Source organism: Humulus lupulus, chromosome 5 (genome assembly GCF_963169125.1).
Source record: "Humulus lupulus chromosome 5, drHumLupu1.1, whole genome shotgun sequence".
NCBI lineage: Eukaryota > Viridiplantae > Streptophyta > Magnoliopsida > Rosales > Cannabaceae > Humulus > Humulus lupulus.
Genome location: NC_084797.1, coordinates 43,116,329 through 43,140,470, shown reverse-complemented (window position 1 = coordinate 43,140,470; position 24,142 = coordinate 43,116,329).

Genomic DNA, 24,142 nt, shown 5'->3' with positions numbered 1-24,142 from the left:
TCATCATCATGCCAAGGGGGAGCAAGCAGATGGTTGGCCTTGTAAAAGAGTCTGAGGACAAAACCTCCCAAGGTTCCCAGCTGACCGAGCAAGTTCGAAATCTTCAGTAAACCTCTGAGAAGGTTACCAAGGAAAATGAGGGGCTCAAAATTGTCGTCAAGCAGAGGAACCTTGACGTTAACTGGTTGGAGAGGAGGATTGAGGAGCTAAAGGAGAAGAATGTTGTTGATGGGAAGGTGGCCCAAGAAGAGAAGGATAAACTGGAAAAGGCCCTTGAGAAAAAAAAAGTTGATAAGGTTGTTGATGCTAGAGCTTTGGAGGACTTCATTATGAGCACCTTCTAGTATTTTTGGGTTTGCAACAAGGCAAGAGACTTTAGCTATTTGGGAGAGGCCTATGATGAGCTTATGCACAACTGCGCTAAGAGGGAGAAGAACGAGGCCCCGACTGTCTTTACTGAGCAACCTCCAGTCTCCGAGCCAAAGTCTATCGTGCCACCCACCGAGCCGATTATCACAGCCTATGAAGAGGATGCCTTCCCCTCCGGTCTGAGTACTTCAACTGAGGCTCCAACCCCTGCCGACCAGTCTAGCAGCCTCCCAGCGGAAACCCCTGTCATGGAGCCCAACGAACAAATCCAGGGCTCTTAACAAACTCTATCTATTTTTTGCTTTTAATGTTTCATATTCTTGAACTTCTTTCCTTTATGCCTTAACAAAGTGGTTGAGCAGAGCAGTCTTATTCTCATGCAATTATTTTCCTTTTGTTGAAACAACATAGCTGAGTCAAGCAGCTTTTAATCTCAAGCACTAAACATTTTTCGTTTGTAAAGACAGCATGGTTGAGCCGAGCAGCCTTTAATCTTGAGCATTTGACACATATCTATAAGATGCTTTCTATTTTAGTATATCTGTACTCGTACTTTATTCATTGTTACTACTCAGCGTATACTGCATTTTGGAGATGTGCGACTCTATTAATCAGAGCTATTCAATTTTTTCGAACGAGCTGTAAACAAAAATTGTTCAACCATATCTACAAAAAAAAAATTATGGCTCTTTTTGTTGCCTAGTATATACCGAGCAATGCACAAGCACTTTAACATTAATAAAGATTAGCATTTCTAAGTCCTTTTAATTACATGCTTTTTTTTTCTGTTTATCCATGTATGACTATGGTGCCCCCCAAGTTACCGAGCAGGATTCATAACTCGTGGGTTATCCTCTTAGTCACTTGCTAATTGACTAGAGTTGTTCGTAATAACCTGTTCGGGGGTACTTGGGTTTGCCAAAACCTATGAAAGTTTCATACACTGCCGAAAATCCGTGAAGTTAATCACTAGTTAGCAAGATAATCATTGTAAAGTGATGCTTGTAAAAATGGACAAAATCGTGTCTTATAGATTAAACATTAACCATACAAGTTGCGTCGCTACACTGTAGCTTAAATTCATAAATATTAATAATTACAATAAATGGACAAATCGTGCCTGTGCATAATTAATAAAGCTAACTTTGGCTAGTCGGTGGTGGGGGAAATCCATGCCTGTACTGGCCAGACAACGATCACTTAAAAGTAATCTTTACTGGTAGTACTTCCTTAGGTGTTCCCCATTCCAATAACGGGGGACAGGTACTAATTGGGATCTTGGTCATACCATGCTAGCTTGTACATGTCGAGCGGTACTATCTCTGTGACGTGCTAAAGGCCTTCTCGGCTTGGCCCTAGTACTCGTGCTAAGGGATCTTGAGTTTCTTGGAATATTCTTCGCATGACAAGATCTCCCATGTCAAACTTTCGTTCCTTAACTCTAGAATTGAAGTACCGTACTACTTTTTACTGGTGGGCAATCAGGCGAATGTTGGACTTTTCGCATCTTTCTTCTATTAGGTCCAAGGATTCGGCTAGCAGCTTGTGAGTGTGATCCTGGTTGTATGCGTTGGGGTTTTATCCCCTAATTAAAACTCAATTTCTTTTTAATCTCATTTATTATCAATAAAATAATAGAAATAAATTTTTTAATCGTTCAATCACTTTGCTCACATGTTTTATTTTCATGATTATTTGTTTAATATAAACTTCTATGAAATCCCGAGCATATAGCTAATCATATTTATAGTGACGTAATCACAATGGAATATAAATATGATTATATGTTCAAAATGAGTTAGCCCTTAGATTAGTCAGTGCACTGGATTTACACTAACTTGTCAATCTACGATATGATCTACTTACACATTACAGTGTTATGTTATTTCCAAAACATTAGCAAAGTAGATAAAGTTGGATGTATTTGTTACATCAGACTAGATCAATATTGAAAGTAGATATGGTAAGTAAATATAGTGTTATTATCTATTCTACTCATATTATATAGTTGGCCATAGGTCAATTCAATGTCAATTCTGAGTGGTCAGTATTCTAACTCATTATATTATTTGAGTTCTTTGATTTTTTTTGTTACCAGCTTAACCTATGGACTAGCCCATACTTACATCTTTGGAACTCGGTAGTATAATTGAGTGGGAGCGTTAATCATAGATATGAAAATCTATAGCTTCTAATGAAGAAGTAAAAAGATGGTTTCCTTTTAGTTTGGTTCAAGGTGCTAAATGATAGATATCTCATTTCAGTAATTAATATTAGTTTATTGAAATATCATTTACAAGAAACTAATTGTTTTAAGGATAAATAACAATGAGGGGTAAAACAGTATTTTAGTTCCATCTCATTGTAGACCGTCTATAGAGGATTGAGTGAAAATTATGGTTGTAACAATGGATAATTAATAACGTATCTATATTGGTTATAGAGCATGCTATGAATTCAATAGTGCAATTCTAAGTTTTTAGTAGAGTCATGGGGAATTAATAAGTTAGTAAATTTAGTTGTTAAATTTATGATAACTTATTGGAACTTGATTTCATAGGCCCATGGTCCCCACTGTATTTTGGATAAAATTATCTAGATAGTCTGAATTAATTGATTTAATTATCAGTTAGAATTATCAAAGTTGACCAGGTCAATTTTGGATAGTTTCACAGAGTTATACAATTTAGATAAGAAAAGAAATTTTAGGGCAGATTTATTAATTAATACAAATTGGTGTATAAATTAATAAATAAGTTTAAATCAAGTTTTAAATTATAAATAATTAATTTGATAAAGGATTTAAAATATTGTTTAATTAATTAATCAATATAAAATAATAAAGGCCTTGATTTCACAGGCCTAAATCTCATGATAATTTTGACCTAATGGTTGATATTATCTATTATTTTATTGATTTTTTAATTAAAATAAATGACATAATTGAGCCTATAAAAGGAATGCTAAGTGAGAATTGAGATCACTTGTTTTTTAGAACATCAAGATCTATTCTTGATGCTCTAGGTTTTAGATTCTCTCTACAGCATAAGTCATTTTCTAAGCCTCAATATTCTCTCCTATTATTCTTCTCTTTGTATCTATCTCATGTGTTAAGAATTGTTCACTCTAGTATAGGTGATTCTAAGGATACTTTGGAAGACTGTGAAGAAATTTGAAGATCGGTTCAGTTTTTTGGTGATACTGTGCGACTAAAAAGATTCAAGGGTTAGAGAAACTGAAGGAAGGACTAATACATTCCATTGTGTATAATGTAAGTGTTTTTATCATTATCTCTTTTTAAATTCAATTATAGAAACATGTTCTAGGTATTCTTATATTAATTTGTTTAATATTATATTTACATGAAAATAATTAAGATCATGTATAAATTTTCCCAACAACTAGCCTCAGAGCCTTTGGTAATTTTTTTCTTTTCATGAATGAACATGTATGAAATTCATGGATATGTTAGGGTATTAATTGGATGGTACATGTTGTTGGTGCATGTTTATGTTTTCTTATGTAAATTTAGCAATAATTTGGTAGTTAAAAAAAACTACTTTTTTTTTTACTTATTGGGCAGTTGCGTACTGAATACACGTGAAAAAACTGCTAGGACCCCGGTCGTACGAACGTCTGTACTGATCCGTATCCGTACGGCATCGCAAAAAATTATTATTATTTTTTAATTGGATATTTTGTGCAGTTAAGTTTAAAATATTTTAAATTGATTATCTGATTATTTTAGATATTTTAGTTTTTTAAAATATTTTGAATTGGTTATATGATAGTAAAGATATTTTTTTTTTATAAATGAGATATTAAAATTAGTTATCTGGTTATTCAAGATATTTTTATTGTTTAAAATATTTGAAATTGGTTGTCAGATAAATCTAGATATTTTAAATTTAGGTAAAATATATTTTGATATTTTAAAATTAGTTAAAATATTTAAAAATAAAATATCTTGTCATTCCTAACAACTTAACAACCTAGTTTAAATTAATTATTTAAAATTGAATTTTTTTTATATAAATTCTATTTTCGTTAATTTAATATTTTGCAACATGTTTAATTAATTATATTGAATTTTGTCTGAATAATTCTATTTTAATTAATTATGGTATGTTTGAAAAATAGTATATTGTTGTGATATATTTGCATAATTTAATAATACATGCTCATATAGTAACATTTTAGGCTCATCCAATTAGTAACAGATCAAGCATCATTATTAAGTTATTTTTTTCATTTGGGTTTTAAATATAAATATAATGATGGCCCAATTTTTGTGTTTGAAAAATGTGGGAAATCTCAAATAAAACTTTCATAAAACGTAGGTTTTATTTGGGCCCAATTGAACACGTAAAGTTTAAATTCCTCTCTTGTGGGTGGTTCCACTTATAAAGGCTCATTTGTTTTGCATTATTAGATTGGGCCTAATCAATTGATAACAATTAATAAAATGAAGGTTTAAATTCTTGTCGTTTAGACCTTGTATGAAAGTATGGGGGCCTTAGTAGTGGGAACGACATACTGGACCCAACCCTCCTCCATACAAACCCAATTGTTATTAGGGTTTTATGCGCTAATTAAAACTCAATTTCTTTGTAATTTCATTTTATTATCAATAAAAGAATAGAAATCATTTTTTGACTTGGTCAATTACTTTTCTCACATGTTTTATTTTCATGATTATTTGTTTAATATAAACGTCTATTAAATCCCGAGCATAAAGCTAATCATATTTATAGTGATGTAATCACAATGGAATATAAATATGATTATATGTTCAATATAAGTTAGCCCTAAGATTAGTCAGTGCACAAGATTTATACTGACTTGCCAATCTACGATATGATCTACTTACACATTGTGGTGTTATGTTCTTTCCAAAACATTAGCAAAGTAGATAAGATCGGATGTATTTGTTACATTGGACTGGACCGTTATTGACAGTTGATAGGATAAGTAAACATACTGTTATTATCTATTCTAGTCATATCATAGAGTTGACAATAGGTCAATTCAATCTCAATTCTGAGTGGTTAGCATTCTAACTGAATGTATTATTTGAGTTCTTTGACTTGTTCGTTACGAGCTTACCCTACAGACTAACCCATACTAACATCTTGGGAACTCGATAGTATAATTGAGCGGGAGTGTTAATCATAGATATGAACATCTATAGCTTCTGATGAAGAAGTGAAATGATAGTTTCCTTTTATTTTGGTTCAAGATGCTTAATGATAGAGATCTCATTTCAGTAATTAAATTAGTATACTGAAATATCATTTACAAGGAACTAAGTGTTTTAAGGATAAAATACAATGAGGGGTAAAACGGTATTTTAGTCACATCTCATTGTAGATCGTCTATAGAGGGTTGCGTGACAATTATGGTTGTAACAATGGATAATTAATAACGTATCTATATTGGTTATAGAGCATTATATGAATTCAAGAGTGCAATTCTGAGTCTTTAGTGGAGTCAGGAGGAATTAATAAGTTAGTAAATTTATTTGTTGGATTTATGATAACTTATTGGAGCTTGATTTCATAGGCCCGTGGTCCCCACTGTACCTTGGATAAAATCATCTAGATAGTCTCAATTAATTGATTTAATTATCCATTAGAATTATCAAAGTTGACTATGTCAATTTTGGATAGTTTCACAGAATTATGTAAATTATAGAAGAAAAGAGAAATTGTGGCATATTTATTAATTAAGATAAATTGGTATCCAAATTAATAAATAAGTTTAAATCAAGGTTCAAATTATAAATACTTAATTTGATAAAGGATTTAATTAATTAAATCAATAGAAAATAATACATACCTTGATTTTAAATTCAATGGGCTTATAATCAAATGGGAAATTTCACGGGCCTAGAACCCATGATAATTTCGACCTAGGGATGTTAATTGGCTATTATTTTATTGATCTTTTAATTAAATTAAATGGCCTAATTGAGTCTATAAAATGAGTGCTAAGTGAGAGAAGTTCATAAGTCACAAGACAACAGACACTGGTTTTCTGATAGTTTTAGATTCTCTCTAAACACAAGTCCTTTTCTAAGCCTCTTAGTTATTTTCTCTTATTTTCTCTGTATCTATCTCATGTGTTGAGAATTGTCCACTCTAGTCTAGGTGATTCTAAGGATACTTTGGAAGACTTTGAAGATTATAGAAGATCGGTTCAGTTTCTTGGTAATACTTTGCGATAGAAAGGATACAAGGGTTAGAGAAACTGAAGGAATGACTCATTCATTCCGCTGTGTATACTATAAGTATTCTTATCATTATTTCTCTTTGAATTCAATTTTATAAACATGTTCTGGGTTATCTCATATTAATTTGTTTAATATTAGATCTACATGAATATAAATAAAGATCTTGTATAAGTTTCCCAACAACTGTTAAGGTTCATTTGCCTGAGTTGGACTTAATTGTATAGGCTTATTATAATAGTTAAACTTAAATATTGATTAGCAACAAATTACTTCTAATTTAATTGAATTTGTTTCAATGTGACACTGTATAATTAATAGAAAATTATAGGACTTTGGTTTTAAAATTTTAATTTTTTGGAGAACCATTGTCATTAATTTTTGAAAAATAATAAAGAAAATACAATTTTTAATTAAATAATGAGCTTATTTTAGAATTATATTCTATCTCCACCGTTAGTTTAACAAGGTCAATAGCTTAATGGGGCCTCGAGATGCTTTGATTCGTCCCCCTATAGAAAGTGTTCATTAGTTATTTTGACAATGTTAAATTTTGAAACATAGATAATTATAGGTCAAATTCCTCTAGACTCACCCATATGGTGACTACTAGGAATAAATATATGATTATCGAACTCGTGGGTCTGGCTCATAAAATAAGAGATTTTGTTTTCTAATTTTGATCGAATAGTTTGTTGTTAATGATGGTGTCCATTATTAAATGAGTTTACAACTCTGTTTAACTTGTGATATTTTTTTACAATCTCCAACAGGGACAACAATATCTTAGAATAGTTAAAAACCTAAAGAAATAGAGATATGATTATTTTGGTGTTTTTCCATATCCCAGGTATCCTTTTAGGACTCGCACTCCACATGCTCAACACTGCTCCTAGCCCCTTGCCGTACTCGGCCTAGCACTCAACGTGCCCAATGTCGTTCCAGGCCCTTTGCCGTTCCCGGCCCCTGCCGACCTCGGCCTACACCGTTCCCGGCTCTTGCCGATCATCCACATAATTGCACTCAAAGCATAGTAAAAAAATACAGAATACTAGAAAATACAATTAAGGGCTACGCCCTGCAATACAAACACGTTAGGCTCAGCCCTATATACAAGCTCTATGGGAACAAGGGTTTTCTTACCTGAGTCCCAAGCTCTCCGAGCACCGATGTCCCGAGCACAGTCCTCTAACTTGAGCCTCGCTGAAATCCTAGTCACAAAAATATTGAGTTCTAATCCATCCATCCATTAACATTAACAATATCCATCCATCAAGTTCTAATCCAATAATTAACTTTGAGTCATAACCCTAACCTCCGGGACCTTGAATTCTATCAATCCGGGTGATAAAATCCATCTCGAGACTTAACCATTGAGTTCCCAAGCCTAAAAACCATTAAAAACACAAACTGGTACTAAGAGCCGCGACCCTACCCACAAGTGTCGCGGCTAGCCTCGAAACAAAGGCTAGCACCTCACTGACACCCACACGGGCCGCGGCGCGCATGAAACTTCTCAGCCTCCCATGGCCGTGCACGCACACGGGCCGTGGCAAGCCCATCCTAGGGCCGCGGCCCTCACCTCCAACCCAGAAATCTTCATCAACTCTCTACATTTTCCTCAAGCCAATTCACCCAAAACTTAGCTAACAATCCCAGATAATTAACACAAACATTCCAGCTCAATATCAACATCAAAACCCCATTAAAACCTGCTCCAAAACTTAGCTAAAGTACCCAAGAACAGATCAAATTCTACCCACATGCATAACCTAAAAACACAACTGAAACTCAAGCATAATCCCCATAGTTAGAGCTTACCTTTGCTGTGTTATGCTTCTGAACTGGTTCCTCAAATGCCTAGCCCTTAGCTCCTTAACTCCAACAGCCGAAAGTCCTCAATTCTTGACTAGTTCCACCAAAGTTCTCCTTTGATATGCCTTAGAGAAGAGAAGGTGAGAGAGGGAGAATAATGAGAAGCTATCCTCAGCTGGGATGGAAGGTATATGTCGGCTTCTCCAAGTTTCTAAATGATTCTTCTTTTTCTTTTTTTTTATTCAACTTAAGTCTATGTGGTTACCTCAAGACTCGGGGTACCCAAACGTCCCCTAGGGCAAAAATGGTAAATTTCCCCAATATTCCCTCCTAGACATTCTATCCTCAAATATATCTCCAAATATTTATTTTCATAACCCGATAACCCCATATAATAACTAATGCCCAAATTACCCCTCGACTCGCCCCGAGTCGGATTCTCAACCCTGCTATGACTTTCTGGCTAACTGCTCCCCGGGACTGTCTCAGATCGTGCTGCGCAAACATATCACATATATATAGCATTTATCACATTTATACCCCTAATATCCAGACAGGGCCCACATGCACATTTAACTCAACTAAACATGCATCATTTTCATATATTCACATAAATCCACATATTAACATATTAAATCATTTATTGCCCTCCAGGCACACTAATCAAGGCCTTAAGCCTTATTAGAAAATTCGGGTCGTTACAACTATCCCCTCCTTACAGAAATTTCGTCCTCAAAATTACTTGAACAACTCAGGATACCGCTCCCTTATCTCTGACTCAAGTTCCCATGTCGCCTCCTCAACCTTGCTATTTCTCCACAGCACTTTCACTAAGGCGATGGCCTTGCTCCGCAAGACTTTATCCTTCTGGTCAAGAATCTGAACCGGCTTCTCCTCATAAGAAAAATACTGATCAAGCTCCAGATTCTCAAAACTTAGGACATGCATCGAATCTGATATATATTTCCGGAGCATGGATATATGGAAAACATCATGAAACCCTGATAAAGCTGGAGGCATCGCTAATCTGTAAGCTACCTCTCCAACCCGTTCCAGAATCTCAGAGGGGCCAACAAACCTAGGGCTCAACTTGCCCTGAACACCAAACCATTTCACACCCCTCATGGGTGAAACCCTAAGGAACACATGGTCACCACCCTAAAATTCCACTCTCCTGCGTTTCAGGTCTGAATAACTTTTCTGTCGACTCTGGGAGGCGAGCATACGCGCTCTAATCTTCTCAATTGCCTCATTGGTCCTCTGAACCATCTCTGGACCTAGATATCTCCTCTCACCTGTCTCATCCCAATGAATAGGTGATCTACACTTTCTTCCATAAAGCATCTCGTACGGAGTCACTCCAATGGTCGCCTGATAACTGTTATTGTACGAGAACTCGATCAAAGGGAGATACTTACTCCACGATCCCCCAAAATCTAGCACACAGGCTCGCAGTATATCCTCCAATATCTTAATCGTCCTCTCAGACTGTCCATCTATCTGAGGATGATAAGCGGTACTAAAACATAAATGCGTGCCCATAGCCTTCTGCAGACTTTCCCAAAACTTGAAGTGAAGTTAGGGTCTCTGTCAGATACTATCGACCTCGGAACCCCATGAAGTTGAACAATCTCCTTCACATACAACTCAGCATACTGCTCCATAGTATAAGTTGTCTTAACAGGGAAAAAGTGGGCGGACTTGGTATACCTATCCACAATCACCCACACCGAGTCATGTTGTCCAACAGTTCTCGGTAAACCAACCACAAAGTCCATAGTAATATCTTCCCACTTCCATTCTGGGATCCCCAGAGGCTGCAGCAACCCTGGTGGCCTCTGGTGTTCAGCCTTAACCTGCTGGCAAGTTAAGCACTTAGCCACATAATCCACAACATTCCTCTTCATGCCTGACCACCAATATGGAGCTCTCAAGTCCTGGTACATCTTCGTCATACCCGAGTGCAACGAATAGGGAGTGGTATGCGATTCATCTAAGATCTCTCACCGGATATCAGAATTCATCGGAACGCAAATCCGACCCTTATACCTTAGTAACCCCATCTCTGAAATGGAAAAGTCCTTAGTCGCTCTGACTAAGGCACTCTCCCTAAGACCTCTCAACTGGGAATCTTTCCCCTGCGCTTCCTTGATCCTCTCAAGGAGTGTAGACTGAAGAGTGATGTTGGCCAACTGTCCAACCACCAACTCTATACCCGCTCTGGTCATCTCCTCAGCTAATTTTTCAGATACCCACCTCGAACTAAGCAACTATCCTGGGCCTTTCCGATTCAATGCATCAACCACTACATTAGCCTTCCCAGGATGGTATAGGATATCACAATCATAATCCTTAACCAACTCCAGCCACCGCCTCTGGCGCATATTCAGGTCCTTCTGAGTGAAGAAATACTTTAGGCTCTTATGGTCGGTGTATATCTCGCACTTCTCACCATAAAGATAATGTCTCCAAATCTTAAGTGAAAACACCACCGCTGCCAACTCCAGATCATGCGTAGGATATCTCTGCTCATATTCCTTTAGCTTCCTTGATGCATAGGCTATCACCTTACCAGCTTGCATCAACACGCATCCTAAACCCTGTCTGGATGCATCACAGTAAACCACAAACTTTTCATTCTCTGTCGGCAAGCTTAACACCGGCGCGGTGATCAGTCGCCGCTTCAACTCCTTAAAACTGTTCTCACATCTGTCCATCCAGACATACCTTGTTTTCTTCTTTGTCAGTTCTGTCAATGGCGTAGCTATTCTAGAGAACCCCTCAACAAACCGCCGATAATACCCTGCTAAACCCAGAAAGCTTCTCACTTCAGGGACATTGCTCGGTCTAGGCTAATCTCTGACCACCTCAATCTTACTTGGGTCAACCAGAATCCCCTCCTTACTGACAATATGGCCCATAAATGTAACTTGTGGCAACTAGAACTCACACTTACTGAACTTAGCATATAACTTATGCTCCCTCAACCGCTGTAGTACCAACCGTAGATACTGCTCGTGCTTTATCTTTGACCGAGTGTACACTAGGATGTCATTGATGAACACAATCACAAACTTGTCCAGATAATCCTTGAAAACCCTATTCATCATGTACATGAAGACTGCTGGGGCATTGGTTAATCCAAAGGACATTACCAGGAATTCATAGTGTCCATACCTCATTCGGAAAGCAGTCTTTGGTATGTCCTCCTCTTTAATCCTTAACTGATGGTAACCTGATCGGAGATCTATCTTGGAAAACACTGTTCTTCCCTGCAACTGGTCAAATAAATCATCGATCCTAGGCAGTGGATACTTGTTCTTAATGGTTAACTTGTTTAGCTCCCTATAATCAATACACATCCTAAGGGATCCATCCTTCTTCTTAACGAACAATACTGGAGCACCCCATGGCGAGAAACTCGGTCTGATGAATCCCAAATCAAGTAGCTCCTGCAACTGAATCTTCAACTACTTTAACTCCGCTAGAGCAATTCTATAAGGTGTCCTGGATACTGGCTCCGCTCCTGGTACCAACTCTATAACAAAGTCAATCTCTCGCTGCAGCGGAAACCCTGGCAAATCTGCTGGAAACAAATCCAGAAACTCACACACCAATCCAGTCTAACCCTGTCCAACCGACACCACCCCAGAGGTATCCACAACGCTCACTTAGAATCCTATGCAACCTTCCTGCATCAGGTCTCTAGCCCTCAATGCTGAAATCATTGGTACTCGCGGCCCACTAACTGTCCCCACAAACACAAAGGGTACCTCCCCTTCTGGTTCAAAAGTCACCATTCTACGCTTGCAGTCAATCGTTGCCCCATACTTTGATAGCAAATCCATCCCTAAAATCATATCAAAGTCATCCATCTCTAACTCAATCAAATCAACAGACAGTTCCCTACCATCTACCTTTACTGGCAACGCTCTAACCCACTTCCTAGAGACTACCAATTCCCCTGTTGGCAAAAAAGTCTGAGATCCCCTAGCATACACACCACTAGGTCTACAAAGCTGGTCTATCATTCTAGCAGAAACAACTGGATAAGTAGCCCCTGAATCAAACAATGCAGTATACAGAGTACCAGCACTAGAATCTAACCTGTCACAACTGAGGGGCTAGCCTCCGCCTCAGTTCGTGTCAAAGTGAATACCCTGGCAAGAGCAAGACTGTCACTCTGCTTCTGCTCCTCCTTCTTAACTTGAGGGCAATCCCTCTTCAGATGACTGGCACTCCCACAAACAAAGTAGGCCCTAATCCTGCACTCACCCTGGTGTCATCGCCTGCACCACGGACACATTGGAAAACTCCTCCAGTTGTCACTGCCACCCTGACGACCAGTGGAAACACCCCATGCCCTCCTATCTGAACTGGGAGGAACAAAGGAATCTGGGGCCTTCCTCTTCTGCTCACTAGAACCACCACCATGACTAGACCCAACAAAAGGAGGCACTGTCCTCCTGGCATCGCGCCTAACAGCGCTTTCCTTCCAGATCTAATCCTCGGCCCTCTCAACAGTAAGGGCCTTGTCCACTACCTGGCCATAAGTAGTAGTCTCTGGATCCAAGGTAATATTCACATCGCGGGCAATCATAACGTTCAACCCCCGCACAAACCTGTCTCTTCTTGCCGCATCTGTCAGCACTAAATCTTGCGCAAACTTCGCCAGTCTATCAAACTTTAAAGCATACTCCATCACTGTCGTCCGGTTCTGAGTCAAGTTGATAAACTCATCAACCTTCGCAGCTCGAACTTCCACACTGTAATACTTCTCATTAAATAAGTTTATGAACTCTTCCCAGGTCATAACTGATACATCCCTTCTCTGAACCACCACGTCCCACCAAATGCGGGCATTCTCTCTAAACATGTAGCTAGCACAAGCTACCCTCTCATTCCCCTGAACTCTCATAAAATCCAGAATTGAGGAAATCATATTCATCCACTGCTCTGCCCGCAGTGGGTCTGATCCACCCTCGAAGGTGGGAGGTTGTTGCTTCCTGAACCTCTCATACAAAGGTTCCCACTTATTCTCTGTAGCAGACTGCACTGGCACTGGCGTTGCAACCTGCTGTACTGGCAGCCCAGTAACCTGAGGTGGGGCCTGCTGCCTCAACTGTCGTAACTCTTCCTCTGTTCGTTGCAGTCTTGCTTCCATCTCGGCAAACATCTCTTGCCAATTCTGTGGGGCAGGTGGAGGGTCCTGACCCTGATTATCATCCTCGGCCCTACTGCCGCGGAGTCTAGCTGATTGCCGAGGCATCTCAACAAATATGCCTACAACCAACGACGTCGCTCATCAGGCATGATAACAACATCCAAAAACCACCTTCCAAAGACATTAGCCATCCATAAGCAATATCTCATATAGCATATAACATACAACGGGCCATGCCCTAGCATCATGCATATGTTAACTAATTCATCATGCTCTATATAAGATAAGCAGTCAAACAGGGCATTCAAGCATATATTCAAACATTTCAGTCAATCTTACCAACCAACCCTGAGTTGAGCTTATCACTGACAGCGAGTGTACATGTTTGGTCAATCTCCAGAACCAATAACCTTGGCTTGCTCTGATACCAAGTTGTAACGCCTTACTTCCTTAGAGTCGTTACTAAATGAGTTTAAAAAATGTGCATTCAACTCGCTAATCGAGGTTTTAGGTCAAATAGTGTTATTAAGCTATAAACAGAGGAAAAACCTTAGAAATAATTCCATTTCGTTGAAAATCATAAAAGTTTAACACTTGGGATTCCAAAGTATAGTTTAGAAATATTTACAACATATAAACTGAACCAAGTCAACTAAATGACAAAATCTAGGTTTATTTACAAACATCTCCCAAAATCCACTGGCTGTGGCAGCCAGGCTGGCCAAACATGTACACTCCGCTTCATGCCTGCTACACTCATGGTTCGTTGGCTTTCTCCTTACCCTTACCTGCACCACAGAGCATCTGTGAGCCGAAGCCCAGCAAGAAAACCCACAAACAGATAACATATGCAGAAACATACACCAAGTATACAAACTGGCCATCAATAGGCTAAACACATACGGCCTAGCCGTCCCAGGCGCTTTACCAGGCCCTGGGTTCGCGGTCTACACCATGAGGATATCCAAGGTATCCTTTTAGGGACTCGCCCTGGCAACTCGCACTCCACGTGCTCAACGCTGCTCCCGGCCCCTTGTCGTACTCGGCCTTGCACTCAACGTGCCCAATGCCGTTCCCGGCCCCTGCCGACCTCGGCCTACACTGTTCCCGGCTATTGCCGATTATCCACATAATTGCACTCAAAGCATAGTAAACAAATATAGAATACTATAAAATACAATCAAGGGCTACTCCCTGCAATACAAACATGTTGGGCTCAGCCCTACATACAAGCTCTATGGGAACAAGGGTATTCTTACCTGAGTCCCGAGCTCTCCGAGCACCGATGTCTCGAGCACAGTCCTCTAACTTGAGCCTCGCTGAAATCCTAGTCACAACACATTAACAATATCCATCCATCAAGTTCTAATCCAATAATTAACTTTGAGCTATAACCCTAACCTTCGGGACCTTGAATTCTATCAATCCGGGTGATAAAATCCATCCCGAGCCTTAACCATTGAGTTCCCAAGCCTAAACACCCTTAAAAACACAAATTGGTACTAAGAGCCATGACCCTACCCACAAGCGTCACGGCTAGCCTCGAAACAGAGGCTAGCACCTCACTGACACCCACACGGGCCGCAGCGCGCACACCAAGCGTCGCAGCGCGCATGAAACTTCTCGGCCTCCCATGGCCACGCGCGCACACGGGCCGCGGCATGCCCATCCTAGGGTCGCGACCCTCACCTCCAACCCAGAAATCTTCATCAACTGTCTACATTTTCCTCTAGCCAATTCACCCAAAACTTAGCTAACAATCCCAGATAATTAACACAAACATTCCAGCTCAATGTCAACATCAAAACCCCATTAAAACCTGCTCGAAAACTCAGCTAAAGTACCCAAGAACAGATCAAATTCTACCCACATGCATAACCTAAAAACACAACTGAAACTCAAGCATAATCCCCATAGTTAGAGCTTACCTTTGTTGTGTTATGCTTCTGAACCAGTTCGTCAAATGTCTAGCCCTTAGCTCCTTAACTCCAACAGCCGAAAGTCCTCAATTCTTGACTAGTTCCACCAAAGTTCTCCTTTGATATGCCTTAGAGAAGAGAAGGTGAGAGAGGGAGAATAATGAGAAGCTATCCTCAGCTGGGAAGAAAGGTATATGTTGGCTTCTCCAAGTTTCTAAATGATTCTTCTTCTTTTTTTGTTTTATTCAACTTAAGTCTATGTGGTTACCTCAAGACTCGGGTACCCAAACGTCCCCGAGGGCAAAAATGGTAAATTTCCCCAATATTCCCTCCTAGACATTCTATCCTCAAATATATCTCCAAATATTTATTTTCATAACCCGATAACCCCATATAATAACTAATGACCAAATTACCCCTCGACTCGCCCCAAGTCGGATTCTCAACCCTATTGTGACTTTTTGGCTAACCGCTCCCCAGGGCTGTCTCGGATTGTGCTGCACAAACATATCACATATATAGCATTTATCACATTTATACCCCTAATATCCAGACGAGGCCCACATGCACATTTAACTCAACTAAACATGCATCATTGTCATATATTCACATAAATCCACATATTAACATATTAAATCATTTATTGCCCTCCAGGCACACTAATCAAGGCCCTAAGCCTTATTAGCAAATTCGTGTCGTTACATTGGCAATGATAGAATTCAAAGACTTACAAAGGATGGGCTTCAAAGGAATTCACCTTAGGTGAATAATCTTTCTGTGAATCTTGTTTAGAAGGCAAACTGACCAAGCATCCATTCTCTGCAAAGGGTGATAGGGCCAAGGAACCACTTGGACTTGTTCATTTAGATGTTTGTGGACCTTTGAATGTACAAGTCTGTGGTGGTTTGAGTATTTCATCACTTTCATTGATGATTACTCTAGATACTCATGTATTTACCTAATGCATAGAAAATCAGAAACATTTTCAAGGCTTCAGGAATTCCTTACTATGGCTCAGAACCAATTTGGTAAAACATTAAAGATCTTCCGATCTGATAGAGGAGGATAATATTTGGATATGCAGCTCCAAGATCATTTAACTAAACTTGGGATTTTATCACAACTTACTGCCCCGGGTACTCCGCAACAAAATGGTGTTGCCGAACGCCGAAACAGAACTTTATTGGAAATGGTTAGATGCAAGCATAGTTACTCAACTCTGCCAACTTCATTTTGGGCACATGAAATTGAAACTGCAAATGAAATTTGAAATGTCGTACCATCAAATCAATCCTCGAAACACCTTTAGAATGCTGGAATGGTCATGAACCTAGCTTATGTCATTTTAGAATCTGGGGTGTCCTGCTCACGTCTTGAGGAAAAAGGAAGGGAAGACAGAAACACGAACTGAAGTTTCCATGTTTGTTGGCTATCATAAAGGCACTCGGGGTGGACTTTTCTATAGTCATTCAGAAAAGAAAGTGTTTACTTCTACGAATGCTACTTTTCTGAAAAATGACTATGTCCAAAACATTAAACTGCACAACAAAGTAGTTTTAGAGGAGATAGTTGAAGAATTGACTCCAACCAATGTTCCATCGTCATCAACGTAAGTTTATGATGAAATTCCCACTCTTCATGTCCAACCGACGCAAGTCGGTTCAAATGAAGAAAGTACCATTGTTCCTAAGCAAACAGTCACGGAGCCTCATTGTAGTGGGAGGGTTTCTAGGAACCCATTTGTTATGGTTTGAATGATGAAACCAATATGGTTGTTGGTGACACTAGTGACGATGATTCGTTCTCTTTCAAACAGGCAATGGCTAGCCCTGAAAATGAACTATGGCTCGAAGCCATGAAACAGGAAATGGAGCCCATGTACTCAAATTCTGTCTAGGATCTTGTGGAAGCTTCTAGTGACTGTAGGGCCATTGGGTGAAGTGGATATACAAGAAGAAATGAGGTATTTATGGAAACATCAAAACTTATAAAGCTCGATTAATGGAAAAGGGTTATACCTAAAGAGAAGGCGTGGAATATGAGAAAACTTTTAGTCCGGTAGCCATGCTCAAGTCCATTCGCATACTTCTATCCATTGTAGCTACTCTTGACTATGAGTTCTGGAAAATGGACGTCAAGACAGGTTTTCTTAATGGGAACCTTGACGAAGTCATTTATATGGATCAGCATGAAGGTTTTAAAGTAGCTGGACAAGAAGGAAAAGTTTGCAAGTTGAATAGGTCCATTTAGGGACTTAAGTAAGTTTCTCCTTCCTGGAATCTTAGGTTTGATGAACTAATCAAAACCTATGGCTTTGAACAAAATATTGATGAGCCTTGTGTTTACAATCTGAAGGCAAATAAAATAGTGGTATACCTGATTCTTTATGTAGTGGATATCTTACTCATTGGAAACAATATTAAGAAATTATCAGAGGTGAAGAATTGGCTAAAAACTCAATTCCATATGAAGGATTTGGGTGAAGCAAGTTATGTTCTAGGTATCCAGATCATTAAGGATATAAAGAACTAACTCTTAGCTCTATCTCAAGTACTTTACATTGATAAAGTGCTTGAACGTTTCTCAGTGACAAATTCTAAGAAAGGACGTCTACCATCCCGCCATGGAATTCATCTTTCAAAGAAGTAGTCTCCCCAGATTCCTGAAGAGGAATATGCAATGAGAAAAGTTCCTTATGCATCTGCAGTTGGAAGACTGATGTATGCTATGTTGTGTACTAGTCTAGATATTTGCTATGTAGTGGGAGTAGTGACCAGGTATCAGTCAAACCCAGGACCGGAACATTGGATAGCAATTAAGCATATTCTGAAGTATTTAAGACGGACTAGGGATTATATGTTAGTCTACAAGGGTGGTGTTCTGAACTGTGTAGGCTACACCAATTCAGATTTTCAAATTGATGTCGATGACAATAAATCTACTTCTGGAATGGTGTTTACTCTTGGGGTTGGAGCTGTGATATGGAGAAGCGTAAAGTAGTCTGCGATCTCATATTCCACCATGGAGGCTAAGTACATAGCTGCATCTAAAGCATCTAAAGAAATAGTCTGGCTAAAGAAGTCTTATTCAGATCATGGTGTTATTCCAGATATGGTTAAAGTGCTTGTGTTGTTTTGTGAAAATACAGGAGCAATAGCCTTCTTGAAAGAACCTCGAAGTCATAAGAGGAGTAAGTATATAGAAAGGAAGTATCATATAATCTGAGAATATGTGGCCAGGGGAGATGTGAAGGTTATGAAGATTGCATCTGAAGACAATCTTGCAGATCCGTTTCCAAAGACACTACCAGAAGCTATATTTGATAAGCATATCAAGGAAATGGGATTAGTATAATTAAGGCATTAGTTTCAATTAGTGCAAGTGGGAGTTTGTTGGGGTTTAATGCCCTAATTAAAACCCAATTTCTTTATAATCTCATTTATTATCAATAAAAGAATAGAAATCAATTTTTGACTTGGTCAATCACTTTGTTCACATGTTTTATGTTCAAGATTATTTGTTTAATATAAACCTCTATTAAATCTTGAGCATATAGCTAACCATATTTATAGTAACGTAATCACAGTGGAATATAAATATGATTATATGTTAAAAATAAGTTAGTCCTAAGATTAGTCAGTGCACAAGATTTACACTAACTTGTCTATCTACGATATGTTCTACTTACACATTGTAGTGTTATGTTCTTTCCAGAACATTAGGAAAGTAGATAAGATCAGATGCATTTGTTACATTGGACTGGACCGATATTGAGAGTAGATAGGATAAGTACACATACCGATATTATCTATTCTAGTCATATCATATACTTGACCATATGTCAATTCAATCTCAATTCTGAGTGGTTAGTATTCTAACTGATCAATTATCTAGAGAGTCTACCACTCTACCTTGGATAAAATTATAGGCCCATGGTCCCCACTCTACCTTGGATAAAATTATCTAGAGAGTCTCAATTAATTGATTTAATTATCAATTAGAATTATCAAAGTTGACGTGGTCAATTTTGGATAGTTTCATAGAGTTGTACAATTTAGAGAAGAAAAGAGATTTTAGGAAAAATTTATTAATTAAGATAAATTGGTATCTAAATTAATAAATAAGTTTAAATAAAGATTCAAATTATACATAATTAATTTAATAAAGGATTTAAAAAATTATTTAATTAATTAATCAATGGAAAATAGTACAAACCTTTATTTTATGTCCAACAGACTTATAATTAATTGGGAAATTTCATGGGCCTAAAGCCCATGATAATTTCGACCTAATGGCCAATATTATCTATTATTTTATTGATTTTTAAATGAAATAAATGTCATAATTGAGCCTATAAAAGGAATGCTAAGTGAGAGTTGAAATCACTTGTTTTTTAGAAGATCAGAAGATCTATTCTTGATGCTCTAGGTTTTAGATTCTCTCTACAGCATAAGTCCTTTTCTAAGCCTCAATATTCTCTTCTATTCTTCTTCTCTTTGTATATATCTCATGTATTTAGAATTGCCCACTCTAGTCTAGGTGATTCTAAGGATACTTTGGAAGACTGTGAAGAAATTTGAATATTAGTTCAGTTTCATGGTGACACCCAGCGACAGAAAGGATTCAAGGGTTAGAGATACTGAAGGGAGGACTAATACATTCTGTTTCGTATAATGTAAATGTTCATATCATTATCTCTATTTAAATTCAATTATAGAAACATGTTCTAGGTTTTCTTATATTAATTTTTTTAATATAAGATTTACATGAAAATAATTAAGATCATGTATAAGTTTTCCAACCAGTATGATGCGCGCCTATGAGATGGGGGAGTAACCTCTACTGACAGTATTGTTTCATACCCATATATGAGTGCAAATGGGGTGTCACTAGTGGGTGTTCGCTCAGTAGTCCTATATGACCAGAGTACCTCAGGAAGTTTCTCTGGCCAATTTCGCTTAGCCTCTTTTAGACCCTTCTTCAAAGTGTCTTTGAGAGTATTGTTAACTGCTTCTATCGTTTGCTTGTGGGTGCAAGAATGCTGAGAAGCTTTTCGTGATGTCGTGTCTAGCACAGAAATCAGTAAATAAATGGCTATCAAATTGCGTGTCATTGTCAGAAAATATTTTATGGGGTAGACCAAACCTACAAATTATAATTTTTACCACGAAGTCTAGTACTTCTTTGGAAGTAATGGTTGCCAGTGGCTTGGCCTCCGTTCACTTGGTGAAATAATTCACTGCTACTACTGCATACTGTACTCCCCCCCCCCCCCCCCCTTCCTTTTGGCACCCAACCAATAAGGTCAATGTCACGGACTTTGGATCTGAGTAAGTTCGTATTTGGCTGCCCGGGGGATTTTTGCAAACCTCATCCACTTGTCACTTTTTTTAATAGATGCCATGGAATCCTCATTCATATTTGGCCAAAAGTAGCCTTTCCTCATAATTTTCTTAGATAAACTTTGTACCCCTGCATGGTTTCCACAGAAACCCTCATGTACCTCCTCCAGCAGTCATCATGATTCTGTTTGGTTGACACACCTGAGTAATGGCATGGAATACCCCATTCTGTATATAACCCCGTCTAGGATTAGGTACCAAGCAACTTTCCTCATAAATTTATTGGATTCATTACGGCTGTTGGGTGGGATTCCGTGTTCTAGATAAGCTAAAATTGGGGTTATCCAGGATGGGGTGTTGTCTATGAAAAGGACTAGTTCTGGGAAGTTGATACTAGGTTCGACCAGGTATTCAATAGGAACCAGGTTGACCTTGTCCACCATAGCACTGTTGGCCAATGCATCTGCTGTGGCGTTCTGTTCTCTTGGTATCTATTGCACAGTGTATTTCTTGAGCTGAGCGAGCAGGTCTTTGAACTTACTAGGATATGCCATCATTTTTTCTCACCGAGAAGTGTACTCTTCGAGGATATGATTGACAACCAGTTGTGAATCACTATTTATCTCCAAGAATTCAACTTTCACTTCTTTAGCTAATCTCAGGCCTGCGATTAATGCTTCGTACTCCGCTTTGTTATTAGATGCCTCAAATCCAAAATGAAGTGCACAATGGATGTGTTGCCCATCAGGTGTGATTAGTGTGAGACCGACCCTAGACAATTGGTCGGTAGATGTGCCATTGACATGTAGTTTCTAGACTTGGGGCTCTTCTTTTGGAATGAATAGTGTTGGATTCTAGGTGCTTGGCATTCTGCTCAGCACCCGTATTGGTCGGTGGTCCAGACTCCGATGACTGCTCGGCCATGTCTTCGCTCAGTTTTGGTATACCTATACATTCAGCTACAAAATCTGCGAGTGTCTGGCCTTTAATTGTTGTTAGGGCTGGTAGGTGATTTCATACTGCCCGAGCTCTATAGACCATTTAAGTAACCAAACAGAGGTGTCCGGATTGGCACAATGGTTGGTCGGTAAGAACCTTTATGGGATGAACTTGGAAGTATGGGCGAAGTTTTCTGGAAGACAAGAGCAGACAGTAAGTTAGTTTTTCAATTAGAGGATACCTGCTCTCGGCCTCGATTAGCCTTTTACTGACATAGTAGACTGGATGTTGAATCTTGTTTTCTTCCCTCACCAGGACTACACTGACAGCGTGTTGAGTTACTGCTAGGTATATGCCCAGTTCTTCGCCATCTAGAGGTTTTTAATGGATCGGGGGTTGTGCCAGATGTTTCTTTAGAGCTTGGAAGGCTTGTTCGCACTCCTCAGTCCATTCAAATTTATTTGTACCTTTGAGGATATTGAAAAATGGAATACATCTATCACTAGATTTGGACATGAATCTACTTAGTGCTGCTATGCATCATATTAGGCTCTGCATGCCCTTGATCCTGGCTGGTGAGAGCATGTCTAGCAGCGCCTTTATTTTCTTGGGGTTTATTTCAATTCCTCTGGAGTTCATTATAAACCACAAGAATTTTCCAGACCCTACACTAAAGGGGCATTTCAGGGGGTTCAATTTCATTCTATACTACCTCAAGATGTTGAAGCATTCCTCCAAGTCCTCAATATGCCCCCCGGCCTTTTTGGATTTCACCAACATATCATCCATATAAACCTCCATGTTATTTCCTATTTGGTCTTTGAACATACGGTTTACCAACCATTGATACGTAGCTCCACTGCTTTTAGGCCGAACAACATGACTCTATAGCAGTATAGCCCCACATCTGTGCGGAAACTAGTGTGCTCCTGGTCGGGTGGATGCATGCTTATCTGGTTGTACCCCGAGTAGGCATCCATAAAGGTTAAGATCTCGTGGTTGGCTATAGCGTCCACCATCTGGTCAATTCTCGGAAGTGGGAAGCAATCCTTTGGGCATGTTTTATTTAAATCTATGAAATTTATGCACACCCTCCACTTGTTATTAGGCTTTGGTGCTAATACGGGATTGGACACCCATACTGGGTAGAAAGCTTCCCTAATGAAATTTTTTATTTCGAAGCTTCTCCAACTCCACCTTCAATGCCTTTGCCTTCGTTTGATCTAGTAACCTCTTTTTCTGTTGTACGGACTTGAAGTGTACGGTATCAATATTGAGGGCATGGCTTATAAAGGTGGCGCAGATCCCCACCATATCATCATGAGACCAGGAAAATACATCTTGGTTGTCCCATAGGAACTGGATCAAGGCGGATCTTATGTTCCCTAGTAACCCTTTCCTTACCTTGACAACCCTGGCCGGGTGCTTTGGGTCAAGTGGGACTTCTTCTAATTCTTCGACTGGACCCACCCCTATATCAATGTCCTTGAAACGAGGGTCTATGTCCTCCCCTACCCCCTCCCACTTTGGGCTGCATCCTATTTCTGGTGATTGGGCCTTGCAGGCTATGCGGTACAGACTTCCCTGCCTTTTCTACTCATAAATTATAACATTCTCTGGCCACAAGGTGGTTCTCCTTGAGACATCCTATACCTGCCCGAGTTGGGAATTTGACGAGCAAATGGAAGACCGAAGTGACTACTCGGAGGACATACAGTGTTGGTCGGCCTATCATGGCATTGTACGGAGATGGGATGTCGATTACTACTAACAAAGCCATTACGATGTTTCTCTTAGGTTTCGTCCCTACTATCAAGGGCAGCCTTATCCTTCCTGTTGGGGCCATGCCATTCCCTGCAAACCCATACAGCAGCTGCTCACATGGTTTCAGATCTTTGATGCTTAAATTCATCCTCTCCAGGGTACTCTTGAACAGGATGCTTGCAGACGACCCATGTTCAATCATTGTTCGGGACATGATCATGTTGGCGATCTGCACTTCTACTACCAAAGGGTCATTATGCAGATGACGCACATGACTTCTGTCTTCCTTGTTGAATGTGATGGGCTCACACTCACAGTGAGGCTACTTAGGAGTACGGTTTTGGACAACCAGTACATCTTCTTCCTGTTCTTTCCTAAGGGAGCGAGCGTATCTTTCTCGAGTCTTGCTGGAGTTGCTGGAAAAATATGGTTCACCACAAATCATATCTAGTTGACCAGCAACTGGTGGTTGTAGGAGAGGCTGATTTATTTGATATTGTTGCGGGGATTGTTGCTGAGGGTGCTGGTCACCAGTCCGCCGTACATACCTCTTCAGATGAGCATTGTTTTTTCGAATGAGGAATTATATCTCTTCCTTCAC